Below are 22268 nucleotides of genomic sequence, written 5' to 3' on the forward strand. Positions count from 1 at the left end.
ACAAAGGGCTGCAGTACAAGTCCCATCATACCTGACCATCAATTCTGCTCGTTGAGGGCAATGAGCAAAAACATATTGTGGTCCACAGGTTCCCCATCACTGGCTTAAGATATATTGGACCACAGATGCAAGATTTCCATACATTTTAAATCCAAAGGTGGGTGGGTGGTGGAGAGAACATTTGATCCAGCTTTTTGGAAAATGGAAGTTTGGGGTAAGGATGTATAAGCAATACGGACTTGTCAATTAAAAAACAACAAAAGAGGAGGAGGAGAGGAGTTTGGATTTGATATCCCGCTTTATCACTACCCAAAGGAGTCTCAAAGCGGCTAACATCCTCCTTTCCCTTCCTCCCCCACAACAAACACTCTGTGAGGTGAGTGGGGCTGAGAGACTTCAGAGAAGTGAGACTAGCCCAAGGTCACCCAGCAGCTGCATATGGAGGAGCGGAGACGCGAAGCCGGTTCACCAGATTACGAGTCTACCGCTCTTAACCACTACACCACACTGGCTCTCTGCACACAGCTTAACAACATTCAATGCATTCACTATTCATTAAATAGCATTAAGCCCATAAAGTAGTAATGTTTGATATACATAAAGTAGTAGCAATAATTAAAAGGTAGCTATGCATATCTTTTTAGCCAGTCATAAACACACTACAGCCACCAGAGTTAGCAAACTTCTTAGGCCACATGGGACTCCCAGGATCTGAAGAGATACCTGAAGTGGAATACCAACATCTCTGCACATGTTTAGGTGCTGAACCTTGCACCAATGCATCAGAGGAACCTTTCAGAAACTCCATGTGGATGCCCCCATTATTTAGTCAGGCCTGGATTGCACATGCAGCAGATTGACGCAACCGGGTTCCGAGACGGTATGATACCACTTCAATTTGCAGGTGTAAGCTCACAGTTTTGAATGCCCCCCTTAACATAAAAGACTCCAGAGCAAGCAGAAAACTAGTAGAACAGGGAAGGGCTGGGGCTACAGACTCTTTCTCACATGCACTATTTTTTGTTTTGCTTGCAGGGAATTCCTCTGGTGGGCGAGTTCCTCAACATGCAGCCAGAAATCATACAGCCCATTCTACCATCTCATTCTGCTGCATCCATTAAACAGACCTCCGTAAATCTAGCATATGTACAGAAGTAAACGTTGATTTCTTCATCCATCAATATAATGCTTTTGCTTCCTGCTGTGGAGCATGCTGCTTTCATTCTATTGCACAGATGAATAACAACCACAGACTTCAGGAGAATAAAGCTATCTGCAGCTACTTGTCATGATGGCTGTGTACTACATCAGAGATGGTATGGCAATGAATTCCAGTTGCTGGGAAATCCAAGCAGGGAAAGGGCTATTGTGCTAATGTCCTGTTTGCAGGCTTCCCATGGTTCTTTGGTTGGCCACTTTGAGAACAGAATGCTGGGACCTTGGTGTGATCCAGCAGGGCCTTCTCAGTAGTGGCCCCCACCCTGTGGAAGACCCTCCCATCAGATGTCAAGGAGGTAAGGAACTATACAACCTTTAGAAGACATTTGAAGGCAGACCTGTATAGGGAAGTTTTCAATGTTTAATATTTTATTATGTTTTTGTGTATGTTGGAAGCTGTCCCCAGAGCAGCTGGGGAAACCCAGTCAGATGGGAGGGATACAAATAACAACAGTATTATTATTTGCTTAAGCTCTGCCTGATGCAAAACTACACACCCTAAGAATTACAGAATTCCAGTTCCAGATATGAACAGAGAGCTCATACAAAAATCACCCCCCAAACTTCATTCATTTCTGCAGTTTAGTGTGGGGCGCGAGGGGAGTTAACTTTGCTGCTGATATGGCTAAAACAATCAGGAGTCAGGAATCTGTGCCGATTTACTACAAATCACGCCAGCAGATCCAAACCTACCTTCTGCCAGCCCCTGCCTCACAAGACAAAGCACAGAGTGCAGCATAATTGAAACTGGCCTGACTTGAACAGGATCAAAGCACATGGCCTTTAAAAACCAACAGTATTAATGACTCACGGAGGCAAATTCTCATTTTCAGATCAAGCCGAAGGTTAAGTCATAGATTTTGTTTTCATTTTAAAAAAAAAAATCTCATATACCCTTTTTGTCCTCAGCTTACAGAAGAAAAGGCAAATTGTGTGAGAAAAGATGGCAAAAGATTCCAGAGTAGCAGTTTGTACTTTTATCAGGTTTCAGGATTACCTATTAAGTATCACCTACTTGAACTGGCACCACCCCAAGAAGATATAAACAGCTTTCCCAGAAACACACTGCTTCCATCTAGCAGCCTACTTGAACAGACATTTGCATTTTCAGGTGATTTGTTCTCATCTCTGAATTTCCAGGAGCTCAAGGAATCCTGGCCACAGCTTCCGACCGAGACTAGAATTTAAATGCACAGCAGGATTACCTATCAATGCTCTTGGGTACCCAAAGCGGGCATTGAAGCTGCATTTCGCAGGGATCTGACAAACACCTCTGCCTCCCATGGAAAGCGGTGTTCTGAAACTGAAGAGAGCTTCAGGAAAAAAATCGTGATTATGATACAGAAACCAACTGATCAGAATCCCATTGAGCCCAAGCTTTTAAGCATATCTACAGTAATTCTTTGGAATCCCACCCAAGGTGTTTGAAAGGAGGCCTCTGCCCTTTAAAATAAGGATTGCAGTGTTTGCCTGCAGCCCAGGGTGCCAGTGCCAAAACATCCACATGACTTCTCTGCAAGACTTTATAAACACTGGCAATTATTTCTGTGCAAAGAAGAGTTGGGTGTCCTTAGAAAGAGACAGGTTTTTTTTACAGTTCCATTCTGTGCTTGACCCAAACCCAGTCTTGAAACAATCCCAAAAGGTACAACTGTTCCTCAAGCATGATAATATACTCTTATCATTCAGAGCTGAAGTGGCTAAGATCAAGTTGCACAGACGTCAAGTTGGGAATGGGCTTTAGGAATTGATAGTCCTTAATTTAGCATCTTTAATCACATTCCCTCTGTGCTATGCCTTCACAATGGCCTAAGACAAGGGGCTGGGAATTTCTGCCTACAGCCACACCATACATTCAAGAGAGTTAATGAGTACCAACACAACTGAGGAATAAGCATGGCCTATCAATTAATTTATATGAAAGTGAGGGTGGGGAGGGGAACCTGCTCCCTGTAGAAGAAAAGGGAAATACCCTTAGAATACAAGCACTTTAACAGATAAAACACCTTGGGATATTTTCCTCTTGCTTCTGCCATAAATTTATATGACTACAAAACAAAGTGAAACTGTTGACGTCTGGATCACATAGATATTTGGACGGGGGGGGGGGGCTAGGTTCTGCCATAAAGTCACCCAAATCCGAAATCATTGATTTTAATAGAGTTCCTTCTCTTGGAGAGGCATACCACACTTCTCTTTGCACAACAGACACAAGAACCGCTGTCAATTTCCACGGCTTTCTGCCAACAAGACAACGTGATTTAAAGTGCCATATTGGGCTTGGGCCAGCCCAAGACATTTTGCCACACCCAAGGCAAAGGACAAGCCCCCCACCCACCCTTTTCCACATACAGAAGCTGAATGAACTGACAGCTGAATCTTCCTTTTTTCCAAATGCCGCTGGTGGAACAGCCTCCTCCACAGCACCCAAGTGCAGCAAGCTAGCTTAGGAGATGCAGAGGGGAACAGGTGAGAGACCTTTGAAGAAAATATTTGGGCCCTGCCACTGCTGTCTCCCAGCACCTGCCATCATGACCTGAGACGGCCACCTCGTTCTCCCTATTGGGCAGCCTTAGCACCTGTTTCCATAGCCAGTTCTGCATGTGGCAGCCATACAGAAACATTTATCTGTGTTCATGCCAAGCTCAGGCCGCCCACAGTGAAAGAGCTGCTTGCATTCAGCCACCTGCAGAGGCTTAGGCACATCACCTGGAAGTGGTTTGCAGCAGCATGCTGGGAGCCAAGTTGTGGGCAGGCAAACAGATACACATAAACATCTCACCACAAGCAAAGAAGAAAGCAGAAGCCAACATGTATTTTCTGCAGCTGACATGTGATAGATAGACCTGAGTGTGTCTGAAACACACATTTGCCGGTAAGAACCTTGGCTTCTATGGAAGCCAGAGAATCAAAAAAAGTACTGCATTTGTTCACTAAATGCCTAGTGACTTCAATAAAAGGGAAGAGGCCTCATTCAACTAGAATCACCAGATACCAATATGCTCCAGAAGGCCAGTATCGCCTGGCACATGTATTTATTATTTCATAAATGTTATATACCACTTGATTGTAAAACAAAACAAAAAAATCCTCAGTGCAGTTTCTAAGTTCACTCACTCCACCCAGTGAAGAAGCATCAGCTGGTCAAAGTTCTGCAGTAGTTTTAATGCTCAGCATGTGTCAGAAATTTCAGATAACAGCCAAGAGGGACTGCAACCCTGCCTAGAACTGGTGAACTCTTGGACCCGAGAGCCACGTACCAAGACTGAGTCCCAGTTTGTTGGCCTAGTTTATTTTAAAATGCATACTCACAATATCAGCTATGGAGATGACTGGTGGCAATCCATGTGCACTGCAGAACAGCCACTGCCGTAAATGGGATACTTAATACCAGAGACTTCGATCAAAATGTCAATAAAAACACTTGGGGGATGAAGTGCTATACGAATTGTAAAAGCAGTGGGATTTGACTAGCACAGGGATGGCCAAGCAGAACATTTTTAAGGCTCAGGTGTAATTTGAATATTCATAACCCCTCAAAGCACCTGGAATTCCTTCCTCCCCCTCCAAAACCAGATTCAATGACATATTCTGTAATAAAGAGCTTGTCCATGCTTACGCTTCTCCCATGCATAGAAACCATGGGAGTAATCACTTCAGAATCATACTTAATAGTAAAACATTATTGTGTTGGCAAAATAATAATAATTACTCAGCGAGATTGTTAGATGAATTCACTTGGAAACAAATCTGCAGCACTTTTTCTTTCTTCCCTTGCAGGGAAGCCACTGTGCAAGGGAGATTTTCCATCAATTAATCTGGGAGGCAGCGAGAGCAGGCATCTATATTTGCAGGTACAAGGACAGAATACAATTGTATTGATGTAAGCAAGCTAACTAGCACTATAATCGAATTAAGGGAAATCAAGGGTGAGTCGGTGGGTGGGCATTTGCAGCCTCTATAGTATTTCAGCAACACACACTTAATACAACCCAGTGCAGGGTTTCCCCAGTTTAGGTCTCCAGCTATTTTTGGACTACAACTCCCATCATCCCTAGCTAGCAGAACCAGTGGTCAGGGATGATGGGAACTGTAGTCCAAAAACAGCTGGACACCCAAGTCTGGGAAACAATGTATGGGCAGAAGAGTTGTAATCGCACGACTCGGAATTCCACCATAACCCTAAGAGAAAAAAGTTTTGATGTGAACAGGACGGTATTCAATGTTTATAGATTGACCAGAAGGGGTTACAATGGTGCTTAGAATAACAGAATTCAAGTTTGAAATGCCTAGATCAGCCTTGCAAATACATACACAGGAGGTGCTATGTTAGTCATTTGTAGGCCTAGAAGCAAAACAGAACAACTGGCTTACAGAAGCAGGATCACTCAGGCAATTACTCACCACTAGCGATGAGGCAATTGGCTGTTTAGATGCTTGACCTAGATGCTGTTTCGACGAGCCAACACAAGGTCAATGACCTTAGCTGAAAGTGAGCAGCAGAGGCCATTCCTCGTTCAAAGGAAGAACTCCTCCGTGCGCCTCGTAATCGTCTATCCATCATGGTGTGCACCACCCTTCTCCAATCTGGAATCCTCCAAATGTTGCTGGACTACAAGTCCCATCATCTCCAGCCAGCACAGACTACAATCAGGGATTATGGGAGCTGTAGTCCAAGAAAAAGCTGGAGACACCAGAGCAGGGGAAGCTAGCCTACATACTGGTGGACCAATTTAAGAATACTACCATGCACCAGCTTTCATCATTTTCCCCAGTCTATCTTCACATCTTACATATCAACTAATATTAATAATAATTTTATTATTTATACCCCATCCATCTGGCTGGGTTGACTTGCACTTACTCCTTTCCACACTCCTGTGTCATGTTCCAACACCACAACCGTGCTGTTTTTATGGCAGTTACCTGCATGATTCTTGCTTCTGTACAGCAGGCCACATTCCAGCCACAGAAAAGCAAGGTTTTTTTCCTACACAAACACATGCACAATCTCTCTATCCCTCCATCTAAGCAAGCAAGAGGCAATATCAGAGTTCAATTACACATTCCAGCCTGGCAAAGGCACCCTAAGAGAGCGGAGTTGGAGAGGGACGTGGCCTGGGGCCAGACAGAAAGGGCTGCCACATGTCAATTTGCCCTTTGAAGGGTGGGGGCAGAAGGCATTAGTGCATTAAACCTGTATCTCCCCATCCAAAACGTTGCCAGGCTTGAAAACAGCTGCCTGCTTTGGCAAGGAAGAACTGCATCAAGGCAAGCAGGTGCAAAAACTTCTGAAAAAATAGGAAGACTGCATTTTTATTTTGAAGTCACTGACGGGCCACAAATTACCTACCTTAATATGGGACTACAAAGGCTGCATTAGTCAACGTCACAATAATGAACTTCCTCTACTACGCTCTTTATAATAAAACACACCAGCACTTTTATCCATGACAGATCCCCAGTCTTACACAAATTTATACCCTTGGCCGGCTTTCTCCTGGCAATTTTCACCATGGCTGCAATCTCCACCAAGGAGCAAGACCTCACTGTACTAAGTACATTTCCAATAAATCATCCTTAGGGTTGCACTGCAACTTGAATCGAGATCATGCCCAGCAAGTACAATGTAATCCAGAGTTGCTGGCCGGTCTCATTAAAGTTTTGAGCCAAAGATAAAATTGGGGACAATTGATATGTGCCTTGACAGAACTCAGTCTTCACTGATATATGTGAGATTGCATGGAAAACACGCATAGATCAATGAACACAGACAACCTTGTTATGTTTCTATCCACCATGTTCTATTTTACAGCAAGTTAACACAGGCAAGCAAGGAAATTTCTACCCTAATAAGCAGCACGACAATCCACAAAAATCACGTGGCATAGGACTTTCCAGTAAATGTTTTTACCACCCAGTAACCCTTTAAAGACAAGGCAACTTTACCACTTCCTCTGGGAATGTCAAGTTTTTATATATTAATAAAAAGAGTTCAGTCTTCACTTGTGCAACTTCAGCCTTTTTTTTAGAATTCTGAATGAAGAGGGAACGCCTCCTCTCAAGGGTGATATAACCGGCTTACAATCTACAGGATAGCTCATTGTTAGAAGAGAAAGCTATCTTTAACGTTTTCTTGGGAACGTTCTCAAATTCCGTATTACATAACACGGTTAATATGCCATGGCCAAAATGAATTCAACGTAGACAAGTGAAAAGGGTTTGTCAGTGCCGTGGACAATACAGGTCACCAGGTACCTGTGACTGAAAGCAAAACCACAGTAATTTGATGAAAGGCAAACTCATCTAGTACAGTAAGAAAAGGGATGGTGAGTGGCCTTCAGCAACCCTATCATTTCGCTCATTCTCATTTCACATTATTGGTGGATTTTATTCATCTACAGCCCTTGATATCTATCTTCAGTACTTCACATGCCCAGCAATTGAATTTGTTGCCCCTTTCCTTAGTTCTTCCATAATAATTCTAACTAAAATCCCTATTTCTCTTTCCATAATCTTAGGAAGCCACTTAGTGGCATTTCCACCACCACTTAGAACAGGAAGCTTTTTCTCTTTGTCTCTCTCTCTCTCTCTCTCTCTCACACACACACACACACAGAGAGAGAGAGAGAGAGAGAGACCATGAACAAAACGGCATCATCACTTCAAACCTTAAAAAGAACACAAGCTGCCGCCTTGTAACAGGCCAGACCATTGCTCCAACTAGCCTCAGTTATTGTCTACACTGACAGGCAGCAGCTCCCATCGTCTCTCCCTGCCCTACCTCAAAATGCTGGGGATTTAAGCCTAGCTGCTTTCTGCATGCAGGACAGCTCTGTTTTGTGAACACAGTTAATTCAGTGAGTCAAACACTTAGCCATTTTTAATTCAGGTGGTAGTCCCCGGAAATGTGGCTTCCAAATTTGAATAATCTTTGCAAATATATGTTAACCTGTTCCTACAAAAGTTAAACATGCAACCTGAAAACACGCAATGGTAGCAGATTGTCCTCCAAGACAGGGCATGTCTGTGGCTCCTAGAAAATAGTGTGTGGTATTTCTAACAGCTCAGTGCTATGCAGAGTTAGGCCCACTCAAATCAGTGGTCTTATTCAACTCTGTATAGCAATGAGTTAGTATGCACAAATGTTAAGATTAGAACAAGTGAAAAATAGATTAGACTATACAAATGGGAAACTCTAAAACTGACCAAAGCATCTCTTGTGGAAAGTAGCCCTACAAGTGGAAAGCAAAGCAAAGTGACAGTATTTGGGGAACCATTCAATAACATATGGAATACCGGTATATAGCTTTACTGATGTCATGGTTGCAGAAAGGATAATGAGAGGGACTTGGTTTGATTTATTATTAAGAAAACTTTGAAGTATTACAAAGCAATAGGTAATAGTATCCATGTGAGAAATTCAGCAAGGATTTGACATAAAATGCCTTTCTGCATCTTTAAAATTAGAAGTCACAAGTGGCACTTTTGGAGATGGTGCCACCAGAAATGGGTTGAAAATGATTTGTATGGTATACATATTTGTTGATGACATTAAAGTTACCTGGTATTCTGCTTCTCTCATGGAACTTTAAAGCCACTCTTTAGCCACGGTGTGTGTGTTAAAGTTTTGGTAACTAAAAACTGAAGTTTTACTAAGTGACTGCAAATCTGATTTATTTATTTTATCTCTTCAAGTTACCAATTTGAAGTGTTTTAGGAAAACACAGAGATAGCTGTGCAGAGGGCAGGATTGTCTGAACAACATCCCACCTACTTCTGCGGCCTTAAAGCTTTAGAAGGCCAATCTTAATCTTTGTACCGGAGCAAATCGAAAACGGCTCCACAAGCTATACAATCTAAGCAGATCAAAATCCAATTCAGCTCTAACAAACTGAACACGACAGCATCCATATTTGTGATGAGCCTAGGCCAGTCCCCCCCCCCCCCGCCCCGCTTCCTGAGCTGGTGCTCAGGACATTGCTCACTGCCCTGAACTCAGATGTACCGGTATGTAGTGAGACAGACACACCAAAATAGTCGGGGACAGCACAGACCAATCCAACACACAGCAAAAGGAGAGAGGGGAGAGAGAATATCAGGTGTTCTTCTTCCATTCCTGTGGCTGAACACAGCAGGCCTATAAACTTCACCCCACAAGAGAAATAAATCAAAGCCCTCCCATTAAACCCACTTCTCAATACAGCAAGGTTGCAGGTTGCTGACACCCCTCAAGAACTTGTGACTTTTGGAGTTGATCTATCACATGGAACATCAGAGGAAGCTTTGCTCCTTTCCTATATCCAAAATCTGCCCTATATCCAAAATCTGCCCCCATCACTGTGAGGCAGTGTTAGAAAGGAGATAGGAAGCTAGGAGCTAAAGGGCACCTTAAACCGAGGTTACGGGCACAACAATGGAATGTCTAGGCGCGCTGTTTTAGAGCAAGATCCAAAGCTGAAAATGAATGAACTGCAGCCAAAATCTTATATTCATTTCCCACATGGACTCTAGTCCTTCCCTGCCCCACCCCCCCTAATATCCTTTAAGAGGGTCTCTTCTCAGTCTTCATAGAGTAGCTGGAATGGGGAGGCAGAAAAGGGTCCTCCTTTCCTTCCACTCCGCAGTTGAATCGGAAATCTCTGGCACAATACTGCGCCCAGAACTCAGAAGTGGCTGGTGCTGAGGAAATTCGGGTTGCAAAATGCGCCTAGAATAATGGGAGAGTTTTGAACAAGGCAAAACTTGTTGCCAAAGCAAATTGCCTACTAACCCCATGAGGGCACTCTCCAGAAACTCAGCTACCCCAAGTCCCCCTCTACTCCGCGCTTCGCAGGTGTTTTGTTTAAAGGGGCCTCTTTAAGTCATCTTTCTAGGGCACCCCTCCCTACCAGAACCGACGGCGCAAACCGAGGTTCCCCAATCCCTCTTTGCAGCGATTCCTAAGGGGTGGCGGAATTGAGAACAGCTCCAACCTTCCTGAGAAGGTCACACCCTCGGGCCCAACCTTACTTCCCCAACACCTGACTTGTGGTCTTCAGAAACACAAGGCGGCTTCTTCCTCAGGCGCTCCAAATATCTCAGAACCGACGGAAGAAAAGTTCCGGGAGAACTGAGCCACGGTCCCAGTTAAGCCTCACAGTCCACAATCCCAGCAGCGCCTCAAACACTTTCCCCGGGGTACGTGGGAGGGGTGGGGAAAGTGAAAAAAAGAAGAAGAAAAGGCCACCCCCTCCGCCACGGGAACGTCAACAACAAGCCGCCTCCGCAGGCCAAGTGAAAGGTTCAACACCTCCTTCCGAGGTGCAGCCCTGAACTCTCCGTCGCGGCGAGGGAGAGAGAGAGCACCACCGCACTCTTGCTAACCTCAGAGGCGCTCTCCCGGTTTCCCACAAGAGCCCCCAGCGTGACAAAACAGGTGCCGGAGCCCAGACCCGTCTCCAAGTCGCTTTCACCCCACCCCACCGACGGCCATTGCATCCCATAACCAGCCCCACGCCTCTGCTCCCCCGGGCACCCTCGGTGGGCTCGCCAACCCACGGCGGCGCCACGTGCAATCCCCGGGGACGCGCGGCGCCCTCGCTTCTCTCGTACCCCGGCGGCAAGCCGTAGGCCCAGGCCGGCTCTGCTACCTCGGAGGCCGGAGCACTCGCTCTGCCATCGGCCGCAGAGTGGAGAGAGAGCGAGGCGAGCAGGCGGGCTGCTGCAGGAGCGCCTCTCTGCCCGGGCTCCTCGGCTGCTGCTGCTGCTGCTGCTGCAGATGCCCCTTGAGCTGCCCTACGGTAGCAGGAAGGCGGCTCCAGCTCCGTCCCGTTTACCTTATCTGCGGCAGCTCATGGCATCGCATGGCGCAACATTGCCCGGAGGAGGCGGGCGGGCGGGCGGGCGGCTACGGTTCCCTCCCTTCTTCCCCGCGCCGGTTCAGCTCGCCGCTGCCAGCCCAAGTCAGGCGGCCGCGCTATGGGAAAAGAGGAGCGGCGAAGGCGGGCGGGCGGGCGGCCGGGGCAGCCCCGCCCGGCGATGGGCTGGGTCTGCCGGAGAGGCCGGCTTCCCGGTTAAAGGCACACAAGGCCAGGAAGAGAAGAAGGCAAAACCGGCTGCACTCTCGCAGCCAACGGGGGTGCTGTCAATGGCCAGGGCTTCGGTGCCGCCCGGGCTCCCCAAGATCCAGCAGGAAGGGCTGGGATTAGGGGTGAAAAAAGAAAGAAATAGGGCGTTGTAAGCAGGTGCAGAGGGCGTCATCAGCGCTGGGAAACTCCAGGCACAAAATAGCGTGCCCTCTGGTCAAAACAGGGGCGTCCTATTGCATCATCATCATCATTTTATTGTTTATACCCAGACCACTCTGGGCAGCTTCCAACATATATAAAAACATAATAAAACATTAAACATTAAAAAAAAAACTTCCCTCTACAGGGCTACCTTCAGATGTCTACTAAAGGTTGTATGATTACTTATTTCCTTGGCTAGGGGGTCGCACAACTCCATCTCCAATTAAAAGAGTCGTCCTATGGAAAAGGCTCCAGTACTTTGGCCACCTCATGAGAAGAGAAGACTCCCTAGAAAAGACCCTGATGTTGGGAAAGATGGAGGGCACAAGGAGAAAGGGAGGACAGAGGATGAGGTGGTTGGACAGTGTTCTCGAAGCTACTAACATGCATAGCTGTCAAGTTTTGGATTTGAAAATAAGGGATCAGCTGTCTCACCTATCCTGGGGACAGTCACATGTCAGTGGTGGGCGGAGCCAGAAGCAAAAGTGGGTGGGGCAGCAATGTAAACTCCAAGTGGGCTTGGGCTCGGAGCGGAGCAAAGAGGAGGGCAGCCAGCAAAGAGGGGGGCAGCCATGTGCTCCGCGCAATGGAGCCCCATGTCTTCTTGTCTGATCCCATCAAAACAGGACAGGAAGCAGCAGCTGCTCAAAGGCAGCCAGGCTCCGCCCGCCAGCTAACCCTATTGGCCAGCTAAGGGGCTTGGCGGCAACGGATAGGGGCTGATGCAGGGGGAGGAATACACCCCCCTGTAAGCATGGGAAACGGCTCCCACTTGCTTTGAGGGCTGAGGCTTTTCTCTCCAAGTAGGCGAGGTCTTCCCACCCAGTCCCTGGCCAGCAGGAGAGGAGCTGCTTCCATTAAAAACGGGAAATTTAAGGGAAATAAAAAATAAGGGAGAGCAGCGGGGAACTGCTTAAAATAAGGGAGAATCCCGGGGAAAACGGGATACTTGACAGCACTGCTAACATGAGTTTGGTCAAACTGCGAGAGGCAGTGAAGGATAGGCGTGCCTGGCGTGCTCTGGTCCATGGGGTCACGAAGAGTTGGACACGACTGAACAAATGGAAAAGCGGGCTCAACAACTTTGCCAGGAAAAAAAAGCCCAACAACTTTTATGTCCGGATCTTCACTGTTTAAAATATGCCAACCCTAGACTAGCCCACTTGCCCACCATTGGCAGTTGTGTGGCATTTATAAGCAATGGTATAAACTTGCCTTACCGGCATTCCAGAATTACCAAGTTAAAATGAAATAAAGGGGAATCAGGTCCTGCACTCCAACTGCACTGTATCTGTTTTGTCACTGGAAAGGTAATTGCTTATATGTACTCAAGTTCTACTTAGCACAGGAAATGGCCTGCCAATATTCTGGTTGCTACTTTGGCCCCCAACCCCCTATTAGCACCTCTGTGCCTTTAACACAGAAGTTCAACAGGTGTAGCTTTCTGACACCGTTTTGGAACTATAATTTTTTTAAATTCAACTATAAGATTTTTTAATTCAACAGCTGGATTTGCGGGGAGCTATAGTCAGTGTTTCTCACCTTGTGCGGTGTGTCCCATCCAGGGGGACACGTGAAGATTTTGAAGGCTGGGGGGTACTGTTTCCAAAAATATAAGTGAAACTATATATAATTAAAAGTCACCATCTTTAAATCTTTATGAAAATTTAAACAATTAGGAGAGCCAGGTTTGAAGGCAAGGGCATGGGATGGAGAAGAAAAAAGTTGAGAACACTGTCTTAAATGCACACAAATCCTGACAAAGGGAATACATTTTTTTTTCCGCTGAGTCATCCTTCCTTGGGACCAAGTTTCATGATTGATTATGCATAAACTGATAATTTGAAGTTACAAGTTTGTATTGCAGGGCAATTCCCTGCTAAAGATGGGCTTCTGAGATTCAGAGGAGATAGGATCTATTGGAACTTGAACCCTTGTGGCAGAGGCCTATTCAAGTTTATGCAAAACGTCTCAATGTGTTCAGTGGGACTTGTTCCCGAACAAGTGTGTTTATGATTGCAGCCTTAGGTTCAAATCACTCCCCAGCCAAGAAAAAACTGAGTGGCTAGGAATGTTGTCGTTGATGATGATGGTATTATGATGGGCTTTCAGCCACTTAAAATAAAATGTTACCTTTAACTAATTTTAAATATTTACATGTGACTAAAACAATAGTTATGAAGGGGGGAAGCATTAATGTATAGTTTTTTTAGATGAACATAAGGACGTAAGAGAAGCATTGCTGGATCAGTCTAAAGGCCCATCTAGTCCAGCATTATTTTCTCAGGTGCATATAGGAAGCCCATAGGTAGGACGAGTGCAATGGTCCTCTCCCACTCATGAACCCGAACCCCAATAACTGGTATTCAGAAATTCAGGAGCATACTGTCTGTATTTACCCATCATAATTGGTAGCCACTCACCTGCCATGAATTTGTCCAACCTCTTTAATTTAAAGGGAAGTCATTACTAAGTCCAACTGTTAGGGGTTCCAGATAACAGGCTCTCAGCAACCCATATCCTCTTATTTAAGGCAGCCACCTCATTTTGAGCTCCTTCACCTCCACCACCTGCAGGCAATTTAACCTATGCTGAGTCAAAAGCCTTTCTCAGCTTATCTAAATAGATAAGGGACAAATAAAGGGCAGCTTTTGGGGCTGCTGAATTACACCATAAGGTAAAGGTAACGGACCCCTGGGCAGTTAAGTCCAGTCAAAGGCAACTATGGGGTTGCGGCGCTCACCTCGCTTTTCAGGCTGAGGGAGCCGGCGTTTGTCCACTGACAGCTTTCTGGGTCATGTGGCCAGCATGACTAAACCACTTCTGGCACAATGGAACACCAGAGCGCACGGACACGTCATTTACCTTCCCGCTGCAGCGGTGCCTATTTATCTACTTGCACTGGCGTGCTTTCGAACTACTAGGTTGGCAAGAGCTGGAACAGAGCAATGGGAGCTCACCCCATCGTGGGGATTCAAACCACCGACCTTCTAATCGGCAAGCCCAAGAGGCTCAGTGGTTTAGACCACAGCGCCACCCGTGTCCCTGAGTTACACCATATCCTGTGCTCTGTCATGGTGAAATGGCAACCGATACAGGGCTGACTACTTTTTAATTCTCCTCCTTCCCATTCAAGCTAATGGGAGAGGAATTATTTGCTCTCGGTCATAAAGTTGCACCATGGATAGGCTGTGGACTGGAGGAGTATAGAATCTTCGGTGCCTTGAACCACATTCAGCCAACTGGAGTATCACGGTTGGTTGCAGGGGGTTGGACTGGATGACCCTCAGGGTCCCTTCCATCTGTGCAATTCTTTGGTGGGAGACCTTTCACCAACTGAGTGCTCCACCTGCCGATCGGTAGAATTCCCCCAGTATATCTCTCATTCTGGTGGTGTATCTGGTGTTCTACATGTGTACTGGGGCTTCTGCCCAATCCTATAACCCCTCAGCCAGCGATCTTCAGTATAGGATTGTGCCCTTAATGAATTTGGAAATGCTGTTTAATACCACCACCCCGCTTAAGGGTAAAACCTTAGGCTTCCCACATGATTGCGTCATTGGACTCTGTGGAATCTATTTGATAAGAGATACATCCCCCTTGGTTTTTATACCAATGACGATCCACAGTGTGGTGTATTTGAGTTATACATAATACAAAAACAGAGCTTATACAATAAAGAAAAATGTAGATTATTATGCAAATCCCTCGCCTTTTGTCTTGGACTTTGCGCACACGTAGAGATATGGGTGAGGGATTTGCATATTTTTGTTGAGCTGCTAGTTTTAATAGGCAGATAAAATTGACACGTTTAGATCTAATTCCTTCCAACCTTGTAGTCATTGAATTGCCAGCATGAGGTGCAAAATCACTCACAGAGCCAAATTCAAAAGCTGGTGTAAAACCAGAGGTTCCCACTGAAAAGAAAGGATTTTCTTTATGAGGTATTTGCAGATAGGAACATAGGAAGCTGCTTCATATGGAGACAGTTCATTTGGTCCATCCATCTACCACTGAGCTGTGGTCCTTTATTTAAATTACCTTCCACATATTCAGCTGAACATGCATAAACATCCCCCAAGACTGTGCCTACTCATGGCTGCAGGCCTCGGCCTCATCCCTGTTTCCACATGGGCTTTGTCCACACAATCACAGGCGCTGCCTCTTCACAGGTACACAGTTGTGCAGTCAAAGCCCGCACATGTACATTTTGTATGCATGCACAACCTCACTCCCCTTTAAATATGTGTCCAGTTGAACATATGGAAGGTGTTGAGGTTACAGGCACAATCTGAAATGCTGAATAGAACCCATGGAAGTTTGAATAAAATCTGTGAGGTTTTCCCACGGGTTTGGTTGCAGAGGATTGCAACCAAAAACAACAACCTGTCCTACTGCACTTTATGGTCACAATCAAAGAGAGAGCAAAGCTCCGTGAAAGAGGTTTAAACATACTTAACTGTCTTGAGCAGAATCCAGTGCTGGCCCTACCATTGGGCAGAATGAAGCAACCATCTTAGGCAGCAGATACTCAGAGGCAGCAGAAGTGGCCTGTAGCTATTTCTCCTGAACCTCTATCCATTCCCAGTCCACTTGATTTCTGGCAGTAGAATTGGGAGGAGTCACCGTTTTGCCCTTTCCAGCAAAATGTATTCGGATGGTCCTGGCGGAATCATATGGCTACCATCTGTCCATAGTCAGTTGCCCATGTCTTTTCAACGGGAGCCAATTGTTAAATTCCCTTATAAGTGGGGGATCTTTCTGTTTCAGCGTTATGCCTATTGAAGATAAGAAAATTACACATATTCTCTAGTTATGCTCCACTTGTATATTTGTAAGTAAGGCAAAGATTACAGTAATATAATATCTCCTGTGTTTCCCCTTCAAAGGAACGAAGATCAGCAACAAGATCCACAACCCACAAATTCTGGGTTGCTTCTTACAAGAAAAAGGTTATCTGAAGAACCTCTAATGCTGAGGAGATGTAAAGTCCAGCATTTGTGTCATTTGCAAGGCAAATAGACTCTCAGGTATGCTGTTGTATTGTAGAGCGGATCTGTCAAATGAATTCCAAAGTTTGAAGATAAGATAATCACATATGGGACTTTGACCTGGGGCTCAAACAAAGGGGGTGGGGGATGGGCACTCTTCCACAGCAGACCTGCTCAGCCCCCCCACAAATTGAACTTTTTGTGGTAAGGAAATGGACAGGGTGGAAATGCCCTGGAAAATGTGGGATAACAATTGAATGACGCAACGTCATGCAAGAACTGCTCCACAAATGAATCAGAACAAACGCTCAGTAAACAGTGGACATTGTACGACTTTTACTAGTCCTGGACTTGTGTTTCTCAAAATGCAAAATGGCTGTTGGCACGGAAACATCAATTTATTCAAAGCCTATGGGGCTTGCAGAGCCATCCAGCCCCCCTTTGCATCGGGCTGGGGGGGGAGGATTAGGCAGGTGTTTTCCTGGGCTACCTCTGCTGGCTCCCACCAGCTTCTGGAATGACATCAGCGTTGCTCTGCTAGCAATGGCACTTCCCCCTCCACCTGCCCACAGCCAGGGGAAAGCCCCAGTGGTGTGGAGGGGCATGGTTGAGCACAGCAATTTATCTGATGGATGGAAACTGGACCTGCTGTTTTGTAAAGCCCTGTTGGCCAGGCAGGTTGGACTGGGGATGCTAGTGTTTCTCCCTTTGGGTCTAACTACTGGTATATGTGGTGGCGGCCAGACCATAGTCTCTGCCAAACAGAGAAACAGCCGGTGGGAAAGCATGCCGAACCCACTGGCCATTTCTGATTTCTGTGTTTAAACCATCTTCCTGCTCCGGTTCCTCCCGGGTTTTCCTGTAGCTTTCCTCCTGGCAGGGCTTATTTCTGACCTGGGCCTAAGACAGTTGAAAAGTAGCTGGATTGTTGTCGGAAGGCATTTTGTACAACTGCAAAGCAGTTTTCTACTAAGCTGTTAAGGAATTCCGCAGCAAATAATGTTTACTCAAAGTATGCAGAAAGAAAGCTTATGATCCCTTTGCCTTCTTGCTTCATTTAATTCAAGATTAACATGAACACAGCAGCAATAGGATCTGATGCATTGCGCAAAGGAATGCTCAATAATTTTTTTTCTGCTTCATGTTTTTACTCTTTTGATGGGAGCCGCCCAGAGTGGCTGGGGAAACCCAGTCAGATGGGTGGAGTATTATTATTATTATTATTATTATTATTATTATTATTATTATTATTATTTGAAGTGGATTGACGCCATGTCCTTGCTGCAGTTTCTTCCTTACAGGGTAGAGCTTATTGGTGCTTATTTTTAAATCCATGTCATGTGATTTCCCTCTTGACTACATTATGAAGCTCCTTCTGAAATCAATAGATTTGTTCCTAAACTTCATAGATTAACTAGTCCAGAGAAGGAGACATTGATGATTATGTGGGTCTGGTTTGCCGTGGAAAAGCAGCATTCAGATACCCACAGCTGAATGCACATCGTAACCATATGCATTCAGAGTGTGTCATTTTAGGGGCTGAAACTTAATTTTAGCAAATTTCTTCAGTGAGGGGTCATATTTTTGTTTTGGGGTGTGAAGAATTCAATTTTGTGATTGAATATAACATTTAGCTTGGTAGGTCTACCAAGCACATAAACTACTTTAAGAAAACCAAATAATTTTTAATTTTACCTTCTGAAAATGTCTGGTAATGCTAATTAATAATAAAAAGAATAGTAATGCATGTAGTTGCAGATACTTGACAATTGCTTTTAATGATTTCTATGCAATTTTACATGCATTTTACTAAACAAGCTAAACAAAGTTATATTAATTCAACAAAAATATATTTTGAATTCCCAACGCATGTTATGACTTTTTAGCACTCCTCATTTTTGAAATTTGGAAGCTGAAAATTGAAATCGATGAAAACACGCCCTACTATGCATGCCATGCTGACTGTGGATGATGGGAGTTGGAGTCCATCAGCTTCTGCAGAGCCAAAGGTACTCCATCCTGACCTGATGTGCTGCAGATTCAGCCAGTGGTGGAGGAGGGGCGAGGGCGAGAGCTGGGTAAGCCTCCGGAGTCTGCCTGCCTCCTCCCACTCAGCTGCCCTATAGCTGGGGGGGAAGGCAGTGGGCATACCGTTTAGGTAGCATGGAGCCTGTGTGCGCCCAAGCGGCTCAGGCACGCTGCAGGCCCCGCCTTGAGTGCCGCTCAGCATTTTGTCACCCCCCTCAGTGGTGACACCCGGGACGGACCGCACCCACCCCACCCCCCTTCCTCCGCCCCTGGATTCAGCAACTGGTGCTTTTCAAATTATGGTTGCAAACATCTACATCTAAACATATACTGCTAACAGCCAAACCAGCTAACAACAGAAAGAATCAATCAATCAATCAATCAATCAATCAATTTAAATAATATTTTGTAAAGAATGCCTTAAGGGACTAGGCATGCCCCACCAAAGAATGTTTCAACTATTATTATGAAACCATGTATTTTTCTCCAGTATATATTTTACTGTTGCAATCCATTGGTTCCCCACTTCCCCATTATTAGTTTTCACTACCTGAAAATTCAGTGAATTTGCAAGTAATGGTGTAAGATTGTTACTCTGTAAAATATCTTATCCGTCAACGTTGGCATATACGTTTATAATAATATTTTACAGTGCCATTCAATACAAGTCTCTCTTATGTATAATGTTATGTGAGAAATGTACCGGTATTTTCCTTTTACATGGAGTTGAAATGTATTTTATTTTGTTCTCTTTTGATATGGTCTAATTTGATGGATTCTATTCTACATGTCTACTCCAAAGTAAGCCTATTTGAATTTGATGGGGCTCCTAAAAAAGTGTGCATAGGATTGCAACCGGGTAGCAGTGGATCTGAAAACACCTGCTGAAAACTTTGCTATTCCATCAAGCTTATGCAAGCATTCAAAGTTACATCTTTACATAACAGTTGGTTGATTCCAACTTTTTATATACTTATCATTGTATGGTTTTATGAATAATTGTTGTCAACCCGCTCTGATTTTTTGTGTGTGTGAATAGCGGTATAGAAATGTATAGAAATATATATACCTACTGCTGTATCCACAGCCCTTCCATTTTGGTCAGTTTCTTGTGGCAAAGCCTGTGGCACTCTGCTGGAAAGAATTTTTGATTTTGTTTTGACTATGGCAGACCAACACGGCTACCCACCTGTAACTGCCCCTACTCCAAAATCCCTTGTTGGTTCCTGGTTTCCTGGTGGCTACCACAGAGGGAGAACTGCCGGAGGTAAAAGTGAAGGTAAAGGACCCCTGGATGGTTAGGTCTATTCAATGGTGATTATGGGGTTGCAGTGCTCATCTCACTTTGAGGCTGAGGGAGCTGGTGTTTGTCCACAGACAGCTATCTGGGTCATGTGGCCAGCCCACCCCAAAACTGGTGCACAATATGAAGTATATATTCAGCACATGGAAATTGTACATATAAGGGGAAGGGGAACACGTGGTGTGTAAGTAAAGCAATGTAACTTGAGAACAGGTTGCTCACCCATTTGCAAAGAGAGGCTCAAAGATGTTTGGCTTGCTTGTGTTGGCAGCCTTCACATCATCGCTTCTTAATTGTATTATTTGCTCAAGTGCTTGGTGTTTGGTATTTATTTTTATTTTAAGAGCCCTGAGGATTATTTGTGTTACCCTGGAAACCACTGTAATGTGCCTCCACTCAGGTACCTCCATGTCTGTTGGATATGTACCCAGATGTGTCTGGGGGTGTTTTGCCGCACCCGTGTGTCTCTTCTCTTCCACTGCGCCATTTTATTTTCTGTGGTGCAATGGGCTATTAAAAGTGCCCAGACAGTTTGAAGACCTGTGTGCTTTGTTACTTAGGTCATCCTCACAATACTGGCAAGCTTCTGCACACGCTCAAACATGTTTGAGCAGCAGGTGGTGATGGTGGAGGGAGTTTAGGTGGCTGTTGAATGACTCTGCCTCTCCCCTTTCCGCCTTTGAATAAGCCTCACGTCTACCTGTCATTTAAACGCTTCAGAGGAACAGAAGTGCTTCCTTTGTGAAATATAAGCATATATGACAGTATCTCTCCAATTCTTTTTCCTTACCTTTCCTGCCAGTCATCTGCTTATCACTCTGAAACTGAGCTTCCTCCCTCCCACTTAGCCAGTGTGGTGTAGTGGTTAAGAGCGGTAGACTCATAATCTGGTGAACCGGGTTCGCTTCCCCACTCCTCCACATGCAGCTGCTGGGTGACCTTGGGCTAGCCACACTTCTTTGAAGTCTCTCAGCCCCACTCACCTCACAGAGTGTTTGTCGTGGGGGAGGAAGGGAAAGGAGATTGTGAGCCACTTTGAGACTCCTTCGGGTAGTGATAAAGCGGGATATCAAATCCAAACTCCTCCTCTTCTTCTTTTTCTTCTTTTTCTTCTTCTTCTTCTTCTTCTTCTTCTTCTTCTTCTTCTTCTTCTTCTTCTTCTTCTAACAACTGACCATGCCACGCTCGCTGCCGTCTCTTTGTCACGTGCCCTGTTACGTTTGTCACATGCACTGCGGTGCCCAGTTCTATTATTTCCAGCCTGTCATTCAGTCCACTTCAGTCCCTTCAATGCATGTTACTAATATCTACAACCTCAACGTCATGGATGTCGCATCAAACAATTGTTTTCCCACACTTTCCAGTACATTTCCTCAATTGTATGTATGTATGTATGTATGTATGTGCGTGTATATCTCTATTCCACTATATTATAAGTTACATAAGCTTTGAAAGAAAGATACAATAAGCCTGCAACTTAAGCGGGGATCATACCTAAAGCCAAAATCACGTATGCTGTGTTGTTGTTCAGTCATTCAGTCGTGTCCGACTCTTCGTGACCCCATGGACCAGAGCACGCCAGGCACGCCTATCCTTCACTGCCTCTCGCAGTTTGGCCAAACTCATGTTAGTAGCTTCGAGAACACTGTCCAACCATCTCATCCTCCGTCGTCCCCTTCTCCTTGTGCCCTCCATCTTCCCCAACATCAGGGTCTTTTCTAGGGAGTCTTCTCTTCTCATGAGGTGGCCAAAGTACTGGAGCCTCAACTTCAGGATCTGTCCTTCTAGTGAGCACTCAGGGCTGATTTCTTTAAGAATGGATAGGTTTGATCTTTTTGCAGTCCATGGGACTCTCAAGTGTCTCCTCCAGCACCATAATTCAAAAGCATCAATTCTTCGGCGATCAGCCTTCTTTATGGTCCAGCTAAAAAATCACGTATATAGTTCAATGGTGGGCTGGATTGCCAAAGTCATTTTTCCTGGAAAACCACCTACTTTCTGCCCCTTTAAATTTTTTTTATTTTTTTTTATTTTTTGCCATGTACATAAAGCTGAACATGCACAAGTTAAATGTGCGTAACTTGCGGGCTTACTGTATAATCGAGAGGTAAACTATACAACTGCCCTTGTTGATATCACTCTTATGCCCTTTCATAGTACAAATTTCCTTCTGTCATAAATTTTATTCCATCAGAACATTGTAGACCCATGACATACGTTTGGTAGTACCCCATATCCACAATGATCACTAAAATCAATCCACCTTAACCTAAAATTATTCTTCCTTTGTTTTTGTGCTCTGAATCTAATAAAGTGAATTAGTTTAGCCATTGAAACTTAATCCCACATTCTTTGATAGATGGTGTCGTTGCTCATCTTCACTTTCCCTCCTATAAAATTCTGGCTGCTCCTAACTAGTGCGAAATCAGTTCTCATGTGTTCTTGCCTCACTGAACC

At 45.0% G+C, this 22268-nt stretch overlaps 1 protein-coding gene across 2 annotated transcripts in view; it reads right to left on the reverse strand.

Annotated features, from left to right (window-relative positions):
• The window catches only part of TEX2 (testis expressed 2), an 86726-nt gene extending 75619 nt beyond the window's left edge, over positions 1-11107 (reverse strand). The window contains exon 1 of one of the 2 annotated variants that reach the window (XM_033138852.1): positions 11037-11107. The gene's annotated coding sequence lies outside the window, so the exon portion shown is untranslated. Of the gene's footprint in view, positions 1-10850; positions 10948-11036 lie in introns of those variants that run through there. The other variant, XM_033138853.1, reaches the window with a different exon arrangement.
• Positions 11108-22268: the final 11161 nt, after the last annotated feature.

The sequence above is a fragment of the Lacerta agilis genome, chromosome 2, assembly GCF_009819535.1.
Source record: "Lacerta agilis isolate rLacAgi1 chromosome 2, rLacAgi1.pri, whole genome shotgun sequence".
NCBI lineage: Eukaryota > Metazoa > Chordata > Lepidosauria > Squamata > Lacertidae > Lacerta > Lacerta agilis.